Genomic DNA, 17,943 nt, shown 5'->3' on the forward strand with positions numbered 1-17,943 from the left:
GAGGGCAGGCACATCCCGCTGCCATGGTGGCTCAGCAAAGGAGAGCCTGGGATGGCATGTACCAGCATCTGGTGGGGCGCCTGGGGTCTGTGTTGGTGAGCTGGGCTGGCAGTCAGGAAGAAGAGCTGGAAGTGGGGTGGGAGAAAGTGGAGACAAGCTGGAACTGCTGTACCTACCTCCCCATCTGGCCTTCACTGCATCAAGCATAATGACCTTCAGAGGTTAAAGGCTGCTGCTTCACTTCTGCCTGCCAAACTTCATGAAAAAATTTTTATACATGGGGAAGGGGATTCTGGGAATTGCAGTTCCAGCATATCCAGGTCTACAAACCATCTGAAGAAAGCAAGATAAACGTTCCCCCCAAAGTTTAAGGAACTAGAAAAGTTGTGCAAAGTCATCCATCCGGCTGGTACTAGCACCAGGACTAAGATGGAGGACTTCTTACTTCTAATTAGTCCGTTTTCTATAGTATTTGATCACTTGTTCCCAAATTTAGCTTTGTTTCTAATATAAAATGCAGTTGATTTTATTCATTGCCCTTTTGTCATTTTCCTCCTCAGCAATCAGTGTTATCCATGACCCTGTCTCCGACTCCTTCCTTTTCACTGTCCTTAGCTCCTTAGCCTCATGACCTCATGTCCACAGAATAGCTGCTGCAGTGCCAGACAACACAGGGGATAAGACTGTATCCAGCTGAAGGAGAGACAGGGGTCTTCTTCTCTTGAGATTGATGGAGCCCCTTTCCCAAAAGCCCCCATCCCTAGGGACTGGGTCATATACTTACTGCTCTAGGTGCAAAGGAGGCTGGGAAAACAAGTTTCCAGATTTCAGCCTCCTTTTGGGGAGGTAACTTTGCCAGCAAGGAAAAGAGAGGAGGGAATGCTCTTGGGCAGGCATTCAACTGTGTCCAACATACTGTACCCTCTGCAGATCCTTCTTTCTAACCTTATCTTTTAGTCAGCAAAAGTAAATGGTTTTGTCTATGTTTGATTTACACAGTGAGTAGAAAGATCTCTTTTCTACCTGGGAATCCCTAAAATTGCCCACATTCACTATGCAAAGGCCCTGAAAGCAAATGGGCCCCACAGCGCAATGCCCTCTAAGAAAGGAGGATTAACAGTACGCCAAACAAATAGATTAGGGTTTCTCACCATTTTTACCATCTCCTCCAAAAAGCCTTTTTAGACATTTTTTCCTGATCAGCCTCCCATGAAATTTTAAAACCACAAATGTGTGTCTGTTTGTGTGCCATATGTGTATCTGCAATTTACACATAGAAAGAGGAAGGTTTTTTTTTTTTTACACCCAAGACTCAATTTTCTCCACCTTGGCTGTGATGTGGTCCCCGTTGAGAAAGCAAGATCTAGATCCCATTTTGAGCTCCTTCAGACGTATGAAAAAGATATCCATATTTTCCAACGTTGTGGATATTAGTATTTGTTCTGTCATAATATTCAGATGTGTCAACCCATCCCTGAGGAGGGGATGAATATTTGCCTCCATTTCTGACTTTCCATCTCTGTTTTCCCCAAGACTGATTCATTTACCTTAGTTTACAAACTTTCACATGTGGAGCTTATAATATTAAAACGGAATTGCAAGTTCAAGAAAGGGGCCTGGGCAAAATGAAGAAAACCTGGAGAGAGCATAGTTATTCATTGGGACTCTTTGTTTGCAAGTAATAGAAAGAGTTACTTTGAGGGGAGTAGTCACTGATGGAATATTGTCTTAGTTTGCTAGGGCTGCCATAACAAAGTACCCCAGGCTGGGTGGCTTAATCAACAGAAATGTACTGTCTCATAGTTCTGGAGACTGTTCAGTCCAAAATCAAGGTGTCAACAGGGTTGGTTTCTTCTGAGGCCTCTCTCCTTGGCTTGCAGGCGGCCGCCTTCTTGCTGTGTCCCCATATGGCCTTTCCTCTGTGCATGTGCATCCCTGGTGTTTCATCCTGTTCTTTTAAGGACTCAGTCATGTTGGATTAGGACCCACTCTCGTGACCTCATATAACCTTCATAACCTCTTTAAAGACCCTGTCTCTAAGTACAGTCACATTCTGGGGTATTAGGACTTCAACACACGAACTTGAAGGGGACATAATTCAGCCCATAACAGATACAGGCTACCTCATGGACTCCATCAATAGGATGATGGCTGTAGCAGAGCAGATGCCAGAGCTGCTCCAACTGGTATTTGAGATTTTTCCTTCTAGAGCAGGAATCTCAAACTATAATGCTTCCAAGCCCTAGGAGGTAGGATAAATGAAGGCAGCCGTAATACATGGTAGGACAGGGATTTGGGCAACTGGAGAGCAGATGCCCCGTCTAAAGGGGGCGCTACTCAGCTCCAGCTGATGGCATGCCTTCTAGGAACAGAGGCCCAATGTAGCCAGATCGTTCAATATTCTAAGAGAAACAAAAAATCTGTTTTTTTTTGTTTTGTTTTGGTGGTGGTGGTAGTTTTTGTTTTTTTTTCTTTGGTGAAGTTTCCAATTAAAAAAAAAAAAGCTGTGCAGGCCAAAGAAAATGTCTGCCAGCTGGATCTGTCCCGTTTGTGATTCCTTCTTTAGCACTTTTCGGCGATGTGACTCAGCTGCCTTCTGTATGGCTTGGTTCTAAGAGGACAGGATCTGATTGGCTGAGCTGAAGCCAGATGGTCCTGGGAAGGATAACTCAGCAGAACGATGGCTACTGGGTGGGCAGAGAGGCAGACAGGGTGGTCCATAAAGAGGAGGGTCTCAGCAGAAACTGCAAACCCCCCTGCAGGGGAGGGGGCAAGGTAGAGCTGTTTATGGCTTTTCAGTGTCAGTGGGAGTTGAATCATCACGGAGAGCAACTCTCCACAGCTTCCGGAAAAGAAAGATTGAGATGAAATAGGCTTACACCAAAACACAAGGAATTTAAATCAGACATTTGGAAAAACTTCCAAGGGGAGTTGTAAAGCTCTGAGAATCTACCATGGGGTATCAGGTCCTGTTAGATTGAGTCAAAACAGATCATCATTTCTGGGCACCAGGAAGACCCTGTCAACCATCCATCTTCGTCTCTGCCCCCTCTCCCCAGCCCCCAAATCCCATTCACTGCCATCCCACAGAACAGCGAGGGCCATTTCTTCTCTTACCAGCTTGCAGATCAAAGGTTGATTTGGGCACTGGGAGTCAATCCCACCTGCCTCCCCTTGTCTGCCTGTTAAACCACTGAAACCCCATCATACCCTTTGATGTTGCTGCTTCTGTGTTTAGATGATGTCTTTATTTGAGAAAAAAATCTCATGGTGATGGAAGGACACCAGTGGGAAAACTGGCTTGTCAACTGTTGTTAAGGAAGAGGATGTGTGGAGGGTGACGATAAATTTTGTGCATAATTAGTTATGAAGAAACAGGTTGGCATTGCTCTTCATCTGCTTTGACATGCCTCCCCCCATCTATTAACTTGTGGCTCTTTGAAGGTTACATGTGCAAACAGAGCCAGAGTTATCTGTGGGGGGCACAGCTGTTCGGGGGAAACACATTATATCACATCCACGGAATGTTCAAATCCATTCAAGACCAGTGAGGGTTCTTTCTTTCTTAGTCAATCAAACCAAGCTCAGGCTCCAGAGTTCTGTCCAAAACTCAGAGGGCAGCAGCGGCAGAAGGGGAAATTATAGCATCATAAACTTCCCAGCTGCTAACCTCTGTGCAGATCTGCTTCCGATGACTTTTGTATCTTTTGGCATTTTGATAATTAATTTGTATAATGCTTTACGGTCAACACAGTTGACAGGGTGTTTTTCCAACCTTTCATTAGTTAGAATAGGCTTCCAGGGTGCCTGTCATGTGCCAGGTTCCCTGGTGGTGGCAAGAGGGAGAGGCGGAAAAGCAAGTGCAGAGAGAAAAGATGATGGATGGTCAGGTGTGGACGTCAGAGGCGGGACCTGAATGATTAGAAGGAGCTGTGTCTGGGAAGATGTCGGGGCATATGTTCTAGAACCAGTGGTTTTCAACCAGGGGTGATTCTGTCCCCAGGGGCATTAGGCAATGTCTGGAGAGATTTTGGGCTGTCACAACTGGGGACCAGGAGGGGTAGCTACAGGCATCTAGTGGGTACAGGTTAGGGATACTGCTCAACATCCTGCAATGCACAGGCCAGCCCCCATAGCGAATATCCAGCTCCGAATGTCAATAGTGCCAGGTTGAGAAACTCTGTTCCAGACGAAGAGAATAGCTTCACACAGAGGGAACAGCAAGAGAATTGCAGGTAACAAAAAGAAAAGTGAGGGCCTGAGTGTATTAATTAGCTCTTGCTGCAATAATGGTACAATGCCGCCACAAAACTCGGTGGCTTAGAACAGCAGGCACTAATTTTTGTTGCCACAGTCCTGGGGTCTTCTGGGATGGCTCTGCTTCTGGCCACTGCTAACCCGGGCGTGGCTCCAGGCTATTGGTTGGACTCAGATGTGCTGCACATCTTCCCTCTCTCTCCTTGGACACGCGGTTACCTGGGGCACGTTCTTCTCTTGGTGGATCATGGAAGCATAAAAGGCTGCGCCGAACTGCACCCAAGATTTCAGGGCTCTGCCCACATCGTAACCACTCACATGCCACTGGCCAAAGCTAATTTCCAAGCCCCTAGTCCAGGGATGGGCAAGTTCACTCTACCATGTACATCCATGGCTGGGCTGTTACAGAAGGCTGAGAACAGAGTACCCTGCGCTTCTCCATCTCTCTGGGCATGGCGGAGAGGAGGGTGGGACTGGAGAAACAGGCTGGGGCAAGATCAGAGAGGCATGGGCTGTGGGTTTTATCCTAAATGCCCTGTGAAGCTATTGGATGGGTTTACTCTAAGGAGCAACACATAATCAAATTACATTGAGCAATGATGAATGTCTCTTTTGTGAAGGATGGATTGTAGGAAGCAAGAGGAAGAAGGCAGGGAGCCCAGGGAGGGTGCCATTGCAGTAGACCAGGGAAGATAGGATAGTGTCTTCATCTAAGATGATGGCAATTGAGAGAAGCCTAAGCGCATACATTCAGGATGTATTTCAGAAACAGAGTCATCTGGGCTTATTGATGGATCTGTGATCCAAGGAAAGGAAAAAAATCAGGGTTGACTCTCAGAGTTTTTGTCTTAAGCCACTACCCTAGATGGGAGGTGGTACCATTTATGGAGATGGAAAACTAGGGATTGAACAGGTTTGGGCAAAAATCAATCTCTATCTCATTTAATGTAATGGTCTCAACAACCCTATCTAGAGGTATTTTTTTTATCTCCTTTTCCTAGAAGAGGAAACAGGGACCCAGAAAAGTAGAGTAACCTGTCCCAGACCACAACGCTGGTCAGCGTCAGACCCAGAATTTGAATATACAGGCAGACCTCAGGGATACTGCGGGTTTGGTTCCAGAACACCACAATAAGGCAAATATCACAATCAAGCGAATCACACCAATTTTTGGTTTCCCAATGCATATAAAAGTTACATTCATTCTATAATGTAGTATATTGTGTGCAATAGCATTATGTCTAAAAAGGAATGTACATATCTTAATTTAAGATGCTTTATTGCTAAAAAAAATACCACCACCTGAGCCTTCAGTGAGTTGTAATCTTTTTGCAATAGTCACATGAATGATCACAGATCCCCGTTACAAATATAATAATAATGAAAAGTTTGAAGTACTGTGAGAATTACCAGTATAGGACACAGAGACACAAAGTGAGTAAACACTGTTGGAAAAATGGCACTGATAGACTTGAATGACACAGGGTTGCCACCAACCTTCAACTTGTAAAAAATGCCCTGTCTGCAAAGTGCAATGAAGCGAGGTCTGCTTATAGTTAGTCTCTGCCCAGGCTACACACTGTGCAAGGTTGTTTCACTACTTCTCTGCCCTGGTAGGAGATGCCGTGGTTTGAGGCTGCTGAAAAGCTGGCCCGCTTCTGAATATATTTTCCCCAGACTGTACATCCTAGAATGAGTCATTTATGTGTTAGGGCAGTAGGATGCAGACACTATATTGAAAGCGGAGAGGCCTGGACTAAGCTTCTATAAAAAGAATGCAGCTTGTTGGAATCATGAGGACCAAACACCTTTCCATGCCCTCGAGTGATCTGACCCTGCCTTCCTACAGCCACATTAACCCCATCATCCGTCCCTCACCTCATTGCAGACACTGGCCTCCTCTCAGTTCCTAGGACAGGCAGAGTGCTTTTCCACCCACAGCCTTTGTCTCTGCCGCTCCCTCAATCTGGTTCCTCATTCAGGACTCCTTCAGCATTTATATTATTTCCTCCATAGCACTTAGCACTGTCGGTTTTTCCAGATGGTACCTTTTCCCTTTTCCCTGCTGGAAGAATGGGGGATTTTTCTCCTTTCACTGTGAGAACCTGGCGGGGCTCTTGGAGATAAAGCTCACACTAGTTGTGGGGAGCCCACTGGAATCTCTAACTCTCAAGCTAGTCCATGCTGAGCCTCCAGCAACTCATCATTTATAGTATAAGGTGTTCCTACCTGTACTGGCTCCAGTCCAGGGCTTTCTGCCCTCAGGAAGCTGTGATTCTCTGTATCCACCTGTCTGTCTCTCCAGTTTTCCAGGCAGCAATTTGCCTTGTGATCTCAGTTCTCCAGTGGATCTTAGAATTGCTTACTTTCATTTTGTTTAGACTCTTTCTTGTTGTAAGGATGCAAGGGTCAACTTTCCAGCTCTTTATATATTGCAGGAGAAACCAGCGATTTTGAAAAAAAAATTTTTGTTTGCCTCCCTGAGTTGGTAGAGACCTTCTCCATTATTTCCTTGAGATTCTGGAGCTCAGCTTCGCACATAAATGTGCTCAATAGTCTGGGCTCATGGGTGAATGTTAGAACCTGGGTTCATCACTTCATGTCAAGTTTTTTAGCTAGAAGTTGAATTACATAATCTCCCAAAGATCCCTTCTAATACATAAATGCTATGATAATGAAACATGGGGATTTTCTTGCAAAATGTGACCTGAAGGATAATTCACCAAGCAGTGAAGACTATTTAATATAAATGAAATGGACTGATTTGCTATCCATTCTCCTTTTGGAATTCCATAAAGGCAGGAGGACCTCAGCCACCAAATGAAGGGGTCTTCCAGCTCCTAGGGACTAAAAACGACAGAAAGGAGTAGAAACCCTTTTTAATATTTCCAAGAACCATTGAAAGTGATATGTTTTCCTATTATTAAGAACATGAACTCAATAATGCCGTTTATTAATTTTTAAAATGTGAGGATGAATTAATTACTACTGAATGCATGCTGTTTTGTTTGGATGACGTGGTATTTCAATACACAAAACACAGGGTTATTAAGAAGAAGAAACTTATCAAGGAAGAAAATTATCAAGGGGTGGAGCCAGTTTGGGAAACTCAGAAGATGATATTTCAGTTTCCTTCAGCCTTAATCTCCTGCGACTCTCCCCACCAAGTTTAGAACCTATAGCATGTTTCTCTGAAATGTGTCTGTCCCTGTTTGGGGACCCACATGCCAATGGACTCTTAGTGATCTGACCTGCTAACGAGCCCTTCAGTACTGACCCGGTAGTAGCATCATGATTATTCCTAAGGGATCCATCCCTCTTCCTCCCCCAGACCATGAGGATTGAATGGAATTAGCTCTAGCTTCTCAGCTTCACGGTGTGTAGGTGGCCAGACCTGGCCAGTGGGTATATTTCAAGCCAGGGACGGAAATGTGGCCAATCCTGTACCATGAGAGTCAGGCGTAGGTTTTTAAATAGAAGTGTTTGGAAGAAACACTCTCTCCACTGGGTCAGACAGTGGCAGGGTGCAAGCCTACAACTGTTTGCAGCCATCTTGCCACCATATAGCCAGGGTATCTTAGGCTGGGGTCCTCAAGAGGAAGACTCTGAGGCAAAGGTGTATGTGCATGAGGTTTATTTCAGAGGTGATCCCAGAAGGCATGGGTAGGAGAGTAAGGAAATGAGACAGGAAGTCCAAGGAAGCCAAAGTAGAGAGCATTTGTGAGCTGGTTGCTACTCTGAGCACCTGGGGCTTAGCCCTGTTGGAAACACCCGGAGAAAAGTATACCCCAGAGTTGTCCCACCCAAAGAACCCACCATTTTTGAATCTACTAACTCTGTCCTTCACTGGCTGACGGCTGCTCCTGGGGCTGTTGACTCCCTGGCACATTTGCCTGCCTGCCGCAGCCTGAACCAGTTCCCGTGGCCAGAGAAGCCCCCAGGCTGAGCATCACAGGAGCTGCCACTGGGCACCATCGGTGTGTACACGGGAACGCTAAGTGCGGGAGAGTTGTGCGCGGGGTACCCGTAGGATCTGCTGCAGAGACCTTCCCTGAGAACAGAGCCAGCACAGATCAAGCAGAGCAGAGATGGAGAGGGACTGAGTCCTGACCCCACTGTCTGGCCCCTGCATCTAGCCATGTCTCAGCTAGCCCTGTCCCTGGACTTCCCTTTATATGGACCAATACTTCTCCTCCTTCTAGAAGATTATTTGAGACTGGTTTCTCTCCCTTGTCCTGAAGAGCTCCTGTTGGATGCACAGCTTTTTGTCCTGTCTTACAAGTATTTGAACACTTATTCTCCTGTATCTCCCTTAGAGGGTAGAACCTATAATGACTTTACTCTGGAGTCTTCCATAACTCCTGTCACAAAGTTTGTAGAGTCTTCGAGAAATACTCATTAAATGAATGAGTGAGTACTGAAAAGATCCATCAAAATCAAATGCAAATCCGTATACAGTAGAAGCCCATTGTCAGGCCCATGGCAGTGGGGAAGCAACATAGGGAGAAAGCAGCTGGAGCTGATTCATCCTGACGGCGGCACCTGCTGGAGGAGGGAGGGCAGTAGGTCCCATTGGGATGCCCACGTGAAAATGTCCTCCTGTGAGTTCCTGTTACACAGAAACCTAGGGCTTCCCTGCTTCTAGTTTTTTTCCACAGCCCCATTTTCTGGTTCTCCCTTCAATCTCGAGGGCTGTACCATAGCTTCCGATCAGTTCTTTATTCTTCCTTACTTTGGCCGGATTCTGTGACTCAGTGTCTGTCACTGGCCACCCCAGAACCCTAACCAGCAGGGAAAATACAAACCATCCCTGCACAAACCAGAGCCCTCTCGTCTCAGTCCCCGATTCTTTCCCCAGTGGTGGCAACACAGGAGATTGTGTCATCAAGCCTGCTTCCCTGTAAGATGCTGACTTTAACAGATTAGAAGTGTTCCCGGCACATCCCACGCTTCCGCTAATAAATGGTTCCATATCTATCACGAATGTATTTTTCAAGTCTTCCATAACGGGGCTGTGTACCTACTCACAAAGTACATTTCCAGGCGATTTTGTCTGAATTATACAGTTAATTGCCTCATATTTCCAGCTCATGTTACAGGCCCTCTGAGTTAGAATGCAAGAGAGAAGTACCATGTATCATTTCCTACACAGGGGACAGATTCACGGATAGAGCAAGGCATATATTGATGGTGAATGCTAATTTGTTTCTGGCTTCCAAGTAGAACTGAGTTCAAAAGAGCCAAAAGATTGAGGGGTAGAAAAGTCAGCGAGTTATCCAGATAGATGTTTTAGCTTCCAAATTTTATAGTCGTTCATTCATTAATTTGCTCATCAAAACGAGCACATGTGCAAGGCACTGTGCTCGGAACGGTGAAGGGTAAATACACAGATGTGCCCTCGTGTTGCATTCTAACTGAGGCTGTGATATGCGCACCCATGAAGAAATGGGAAGAAGAGCAAGGGTCGAACAATAAAGTTATAATACAGAGAAAAGATAAGATAAATCTCTTCCAGAAGTTTAGGCAATAAATCCTATGGGAGTCCATAGGAAGGTAAGGTCAGTTATGGAAGGTGAGATTCACAGTCAGAGTTTTTCCTAAAGGCAGGACCTGGATGGACCTTAAAGGAGCGGGTGAGCATTCCTTGGGTGAGACAGAGGGTGACATCATTCCAGGATGATGAACTTTCCTGGCACAAAGGAAGCTGGGGAGGTGTGCATTGCCGGTCTCACTCGTGAGTGGAACTCCCCAGTGTAAATGTCTTGTTGACTCTGCTCCTGGGCTGTAAATCCCCAGCTGTCTCACCCAGCTGTCTCACTGTGTTTGGAGTGGAGTTGAGGCTGATCTCTCTCCCCTATTGCAGTAGCCTTGACACCATAGGCCTGAATAAAGATGGCCCTTGTCCACATTGGTTGTGTGACCCTCCCCACCCTCTGCTCAGGGGAGCCTAGGGTCACATCAGAGGAGGAGGCTGCAGCAGGAAGCAGAGGGCACCCGCAAAGTGGAAGCTGGAGGAGAGTTTAATCAGGGACCTTTTTGTAAAGCTGTGGGCGGGAGGGATGCAACAGGTGTGGTGCAGCATGGGAGTGAGGGATGGTTGAGCTGGTAACTGAGGGGTTTCCATCACCTCTAAGCCTGAAAGGGTGAGGCAGTGACGGGGCAGATTTCAGAACCTGGAGGCACAAGAGATCACCTTACACGGGGCCACTGTGATATACACCTCCCAGATCTCATTCAAAGAAGGACTAGCTACCCAGCCGCTGGCAGTGCCATCTTGCCAAGGTCACGCCCCTTCCTGGTACAGCCTGCATCCAGTGAGTGACAGACATGGGAGTCCAAGGGCCTGACCTTCTTGGCCCAGTGCTGGACGATTCTGAAGCACCATTCCAGCTCCAGGTCTCCCAGTGGGGCCGGCCAAGACTGTCATTGGGTCTGCATCCGGGGAGTCACCGGGGCCTAAGGCAGCTCTGCCTGGGCCCAGCTCTCATGAAGTCTTTCTGAGCAGTTCAGTGACATCAGTTCTTTCTTCGCCCTCCTCTCTGAATTGGGGGATTCAGAGGTGGTCCAGGCAGTCGGTTATGGGCAGTGGCCATTCCACCTCCTTCCGTCCACCTCCTTTCTCCTCCCAGTTCTAGTTGATTCTGTAAATATATTTGAAGTGTCGAATGTGGGCCAAAGACTCTGTCAGGCACTGAGATTCAAGGGTGAGCAAAAACAGGCCCCATCTGTGCCCTTCTAGAATCTACAGTGTAGCGGAAGAGACACGTTATTCAAATATTCACACAAATAATGCAAATTGCAGCTGTGATGAGTAGGATGATGGAGAGTTTACCTGATGCTCCCCAATGATGTGATTGTGAGGTGCACTAGGCAGAGATGTCAGGGAAGCCCCTTCTTCGCTTACCCCCAGGAAACCAATTCACATGTAAGGAGAGACCCAAAGGATGATCAGGAATGAAATAACTGAGACAGAGTTCCAGGCTGAGAGAGCTGCACATGCACAGGCCTCAGGTGGGAAAGGGCCAAGGGATGGGAAGGAGGCCAGGGGCATAGGTGGTCCAGTGGCTTGGTAGAAGAATAAGAGGGTAAAATGAAGCTAGAGTTACAAGCAATGTGATAAACGAGAAATGAACAACTGGAAACAGTTTGGTAAAGGTAATTCCCACTACGTTCATTCACCTTTCTGAAGACTCCCCATTCACACGTGGTCTGGTATATCAGTGGCAAAGGCTCTCTCCGTGAGAAAACTTTAGTTAGGCTCTTCTGAGCCCTCTTTTCAACTAGACCTTGTCTGTGGGCCCTGTGTTTGAGCTACCGAGTCCAGTATTAGCAAGAAAGCTAGTAAGTCAGCTTAGAGAGATAAATCATTGATATCTGATCACCTCGGCCTGCCTTCAGCAAGAACCCTATTAAGTCAGTTTAGCAAAAATCCCCCTACTCTTGATGTCTCCTCTTAGTAATTTTCCATCCACTGACACCCCCGCCCTCATTTCTCCCCTACTGCAGTAGTGTTGACACCTGTGGCAACAGTCCTGAATAAAGTTTTCCTTGCCCTTTTAGCAAGTGTCAGAATAAATTTTTTAACACCATGCAGTGCTGTGATGCATTTGTATTTCATCAGATCCAGATGTCAAGTTATCTTATCATAAGTCTCATGTGTTTGAAACACTGAATTTCATACATTGAGGCATTCTTTGTTTTTGGCATCCATTTGTCTTATTGAATGGATATCTACTCACAACTTTTAAAAAGTACAGCCAGTACCATTTGGTACTTAACAGCTTAGAAGTAAAATATGAAGTACTGAAAAGAGATGGGTCATTCAAAGGGAATTGTAGAAAGATCAAATGAGAAGACCAAAGCCCAAGACTTGGAGAATGCCCATGGTTAAGTTCAGCACAGAATACTCAAGGTTAGGAGGAAAAAGCACTTCAGGAGGAACAGACTGTGTCCAGATGTCAAATCTAGGAGGAGGTCAGTGACTGAGATGGCTATATTAATCAGCATTCTTTTTTTTTTGTTGCAAGTAACAGCAACCCAAGTACAACTGGCTTAAGCAAAAGAGTTCATTCATTTACATAATAGAAAATTCCAATGGGTTCTCTTCAAGTATGGTGGAGCCAGGGTCTCAACATATGCCATGAGGACTAGAGCTTCCTACATCTCTTGTCTCTACTTCCCTCTGTACAAAATCAGGGTTTTGCGAACATGGCAAATGTTTGGGAAATGGTTGTTGTACTAGAAGCCAACAATTCACTAAGACTAGTAAACCCCCCTACTTTGATGTATCCTCTCTTCATATCAGGGCACCCAGCAACTCTAGACTTGCATCCTCCCAAGCCCAAGTCAAGCAGAAAACAGAGTCTCTGTCTGTGCTGCTGTTCTGAGAAAAGTCTGGTAATGGGCTACATTGGATGACTTTGGTCATCCTACCATTTATGAACCAGTCGCAGCGGACAAGGGAATACAGTGCTCCAATTACCAGCCTGCGTAACACGTATTCCCTAAAGACAAATGTGGTGTTAGTCTCTGCATGGACTGAGGCCTCAGGAGGGCTGGTTTCCGAAGGGAAATATGGATTCTGTCACCAAAATTTGAGGAATTGGATGTTGGACAGAGGAAAAATCATAACTGTCTTCTGTAAAGATGGAACAGCCAGATGTCTAATTTTGGAGCATCCTTCATGAAACGCTGTGATAAAACATACTTAAATATACAGGTAAAACATCTGGATGACTGAGTCAGTTGTGTCCCTCTTCTCCAGATGTCTTGTCATCATGGAATCTCACCTTTTATTATCCCAGTAATTCGGTTCATTCTGAGTTCTAGAAATCATGTCAACAGATCCACAGTTGTCGAGCGTTGGGAGAGGTAAAGAATCCCCTTCCCACACACATGCAGTTCTATTCTTGGAACAATGATGGTGAGGATCAGAAATGAATCATTTTGGCAAAGGCGGGTGGATGAGTACAATACAAATGATTTTCAGGATAATAGCACCTCCTCCCCCAAGTGGCTGTGGTGGAGATGGAATGTTCTGTGCTCCGAGTCTCCCAAGTGATTCAAGCACTCACGGAACACAAGAGCCATGCAACTGACTCATGAGCAAGGAGAGCACCTACGGCATGTTTCATAGACTTTATTCTAGAGGAGAAAGGAGAGGGAGAAGGTGGGAGGAAGCTGTGGTACATTGAAAACGCCAAAAGGAATCCCTTCTCTCTTTTTAAAGCTGGGCTTGCTCATTTCTCTTGATGGATAACCTGGTAAGGATTGATGGGCATTTACTAGTCTCAGGAACCTGCTGTTGCCCCACCAGCACCCATTCGCCACCTTGCCCTGTTCGCAGCACCCTGATTCTGTACAGGTATGAGGCAGCCATAGCTTCAGGGGGCCGGGTCCTCCTCTGTGCTGTGCTGGAGTCATAGTGTGGCATATAAACTGTTGGTGGCCAGTATCCATAGAGGATTCCCCTACCCCATCCTTTTCTGTAGTAGTAGAAATCCCAGTGTTTAGCTGGGCCCATAGCGGTGCAGAGTAAAGACTTTTCTCAGATTCTTTCACAGCTAAGTAAGGCCACGTGACTGAGTTTTGCCTAGTGGGATTAAGCAGATGTGGTGTGTACAGTTTCTAGAAGTGTCCTTTGTAGAAAGGGATTTTGTCTTTCTCCTCTCTTGTTCCATTCCTCCATGCTAGAATGAGGACTAGAAGACTGGAGCTGATGCAGCCATCTTGGGCTGTGAAGCAACTTGGAGTGGAAACATGCACTGAGAAGTGTAAGATGAGAACAAGCCGGGGTTCCTAAAACTGGAGCTGCCAGAGAGTTCTGGGCAGAGTAGCTAGGCTTCCAAATGTGAAAGTCAACTTCTGTCTAATGTAGCCACAGTTATGTGGCCAAGTGTAATTCTTACTTAAATACATGCTAATTCGATACTCCTCTGAAAAGATGGATTCAGCATTTGACATGTAAATTTATTCTGAACAACGAGATATGAGGGGACATCTGATGGGACTCTAGGAATTTCTTTCTCATGCTTAAAGAATGAGACAAAACAGAGCCCCTTTCTTTTCCTGTCTTGTCTTTTGTTTGCATACGATGCTTAAACTGTGAAAGCGATCTTGGGATGCTGAGTGGACACAGTCCAAGGCTGGGTGGAGGCTGGCAGAGCAGCTAGTGGGAAAAAACCTGCATCCTGATGACATCATCGAGCCATCTGATGAACCCCTGCCCCTGGGGAGCTATCTCACAACCAGACTTCCTGTTTCAGGAGATTATATCTTTTCTTTACTTAAAAAAGCAAACAAAAAAACCCAACTTTCCCCTGTGTTTTCTTTTTCTGGAAGCTGGAAGCATTCTAACAGCTACGTAAGTCCATTTCCTTCTTTGTAAATCCAGGCCAGTGAGTCAGTGAGTCAAATAATAACAACAACAACACTAGTAGTAACGGCTGACAGTGATGGTGCACTTAGCGGGCCAGTCCTGTGCTAAGTCCTGTGCACACACTTTATCTAGTTTCCTTCCCATGAGGTCCTCCTAGCCTTTCATTTGCCAGATGAGAAAAGGGGAGGCTAGAAAGAGTAAGTAGCCCACGTTCTCTGAGCTACCAAGTGGCAGGGTTGGGATCAGAGGCAGGGAGACAGTGGGTGCAGGGCTAAGGCGTGGGCTGAGGGTTCAGCAAACCTAAGTGTCTGCCCATCTCGGGCGTCTCAGGGCTTTAGACGTGTAGGAGGGGATCAGATCTCAGGCCCTTCAAGGCCCCTTTCAGGTCTGGCCATTGGCCTGTAGGGAGCGCTCAGGGCTCCTCCCTTCGTCGTCCACTTGCTCCTCAAATCTTTTGGAGGTGGGGTGGTAACTTTTTATTTTGAAACAACTTCAGATTTATAGGAAACCTCTAGAAATAATAACTATATATATACATATATATATATATATATATATATATATATATATATATCCTTCACCCAGATTCCCCATTGCTGTATTTTAGCACATTTGCTTCAGAGAGGCGGCAAGGAGGGGGATGAAGCAGGGGAGGAGAGGGAGGGAGGCAGAGAGATGGGGGAAGAATGGGGAGAAGGGAAAGGGGGAGGGGGCGAGATGGGGAGGAGAGAGAGAGAGGGAGGGAATGAGAAGGGAGGGGGAGGGATAGCGGGGAGGAGAAGAGAAGGGAGAGAGGAAGAGGAGGGGAGGGAGAGAGAGAGAAAGAATGTTCCTTTATCCCTAAATATTTGTGTTTATTTCCTAAGAACAATCTCCTTATTAAAAGATGATACAATTTCCAAAATGAGAAAATTAACATTGAGACACAGGCCACCATCCCATCCGGCCCCCTTTCACATGTACTTATTGCCTCAATATTGTCCTTTATAAACCTCCTTTCCTGTCTGGTCTCGGATCAAATCCAGGGCCCCACATTGCTTTGGGTTGCCATGCCTTCATTCCCCTTCATCTGGGAAGAGTTCCTCAGTGTTCCCATAACTTTCATGACCCTGACATTTCTCAGGAGAACAGGCCCGTTATGTTATGTTGTAGAAAGTCCCTCAATTTGGCTTTGTCTGATGTTTCCTTATGATTAGATTCAGGTTGTACCTTTTTGGAACAAATGTCACAGAAGTGATGTGTTTTTCTCAGTGCATGCTATCAGAAGGCCCACAAGGTCGATCTGTCTCATAGCTGGTGACATTGAGTTTGCTAGCTTTGATTAAGGGGGAGTCTGCCAGGTTTCTCCACCTTAAATGACCATTTTCCTCGTTATATGTAATACACTTTCTGTGGGAAGAGACTCTGAGAGCACGTGAATACCGGAATTTGAGATGATGTGACTAGCTCTTGCTCAGCAAACTTTTACCCAGTTGTTTCAGCAGCAGTTGATGATTCCTGAAGTGGGCAGACATCACTTAGTTTGATGCTGGCCAGATGCTTTCTTCCTTGACTCCTGAGCATTGAGAGAGAGTTATTCCACCCATAAAGGAGTGCTACTCTTCTGAGCAGGCCACATTCCCCAGACGGGTCCCTCTGCCTGGGTAGAGAGGGTCTCGGACATGTGGCCATGGCCCCCTCCTTGCTCAAGGCACCCAGACCCCCTTGATTCTCTGGGCATCCTTGGAAATGTGCTCCTTTCCCCGCTGCTGGAAGCAGGACTTGGGATCAGCCTCCTCCTGTGTAGAGTGATGAAGTCTCAGCTGTGGGTTTAGGCGTGGAGGGAAAGTAGAGCAGAGCTGTAGGGCTCCCGGATCTGGGGCTCGTTACTGACAGCACCACCCTGGGCTCTTAACTGCATCCCACTGTCGTTCCCCACACAGACCTCCTGCACCTGTGACTCTCAGGCTGTCCGGCTCTCCTCCAGGCCTCTCTTCCCCCTTTTCTCTAGGTGGTAGGATATTTTGAGATAGAAACCGATGCTACTGCTCTGTAGTATCTCCTGAGACTGCCCACCGTTCCCCCACTTTGGACAGCGGGGCCGCCTGCTTTTTTTGTCTCAGGGGAAGCTTATGTGGAGGACAAGGCAGGTAATTCTGAGAATTTTGTGTTTCAAAAACCATACATTTTAAAAAACTTAGAATAATATAAAGTAAGAGAGAGGTTGTCTTGTGTTTTTTGAACCCCTGCCCCTTAAAAAGTTCCTACAGCCTGGGTGTGTGAGAACCAGAGGGGAAGAGAGGGAGGCTCAGATGGTGGGCATTCCTGACCGTCCCCCAGAGAGCAGTGAGGAGATGGCATTGATTTAGGAGATTTGAAAAGAGGATTGTACCTCATTCTGGGGAGAATCCAGGTATGTGGCAAGGGCCCGAAGAGTGCCACGGGCCTGAGTAATTTGGGGAAGGGGCACAGCTGGAGCACAGGGGCTGGGCAGTCCCGGGGGAGGACATAGAGTGGTCGGCAGGACACTCCACCCGAGACCAGGTGGAACGGGGCGTGTCAGCAGATGCTGGGTTGCAGTTGGAGAGAGGACAGCATCTCATTCTACACCCAGACCTCAGCCTGGGAGACTTAGAGGCAATTCTGTACAAAGAAGGGGCAGGCTCTGAAGTGACAGAAATTAAATTTCTGTCACCACGTGGGACAGGAGCTCCCGATAACATTTAAGTTGTTAATCTGGAACAAAGAAAAGTATGTTTCTGGTTTTGCAGTCTGAGACTCGTACTCCATATGTCTTGTCTTCGTCTTCTCCTTCTACTTTCCTATTTCTGTCACCCGCTTTTTTTCATTTTCACCTCCTGGATTAGTTTGGTTTAGGTTAGTTGCATATAACAAAAAAAGCCTCAAAACATCAGTGGCAAAAACAAGAAAGAAATCAGTTTCTCTCTTATGCAGAGGGATCTTGAGGTAGCAATCTGGGGCTAGCAACCTTGTCATCAGGAACCCAGATTTTTTCTATCTGTCTGCTCCATCATCCTCAGCACTGGCTTCCATCCTCTTGGTCAACTCACCATTCAGGATGGCTGCTGGAGCTCCGACTGTCACAACCAAATTCCAGGAAAAAGCAGGGGAGAACAAAACAGCCTCAGATGAGTCAGCATCCTTTAAGGGACCCTCCTGAAAGTCCCACTTAAAACTTCCACTCTTTAGTTCATTGACCAGAATGAAGGCCACACCCAACTGCACGGGAAGTTTGGTAATGTGATCCTTCCGCTGTACTCAAAATTGGGTCTGTTACTAAGCAGGAAGGGGAAATGGATATTGGGTGG

At 46.4% G+C, this 17,943-nt stretch overlaps 2 protein-coding genes across 2 annotated transcripts in view; one reads left to right on the forward strand and one right to left on the reverse strand.

The window, feature by feature from the left end:
• PROK2 (prokineticin 2) overlaps positions 1–17,943 on the forward strand; it is a 411,259-nt gene that overhangs the window by 182,321 nt on the left and 210,995 nt on the right. The gene's annotated exons all lie outside the window — the stretch shown is intronic.
• LOC309607741 (uncharacterized protein) overlaps positions 1–17,943 on the reverse strand; it is a 53,310-nt gene that overhangs the window by 14,304 nt on the left and 21,063 nt on the right. The window contains exon 2 of the mRNA XM_082346633.1: positions 1–17,712. This exon is cut by the window's left edge and continues 14,304 nt beyond it. The gene's annotated coding sequence lies outside the window, so the exon portion shown is untranslated. The remainder of the gene's footprint in view (positions 17,713–17,943) is intronic.

This window comes from Balaenoptera borealis (genome assembly GCF_965194805.1).
Source record: "Balaenoptera borealis genome assembly, chromosome: 12".
Lineage (NCBI taxonomy): Eukaryota > Metazoa > Chordata > Mammalia > Artiodactyla > Balaenopteridae > Balaenoptera > Balaenoptera borealis.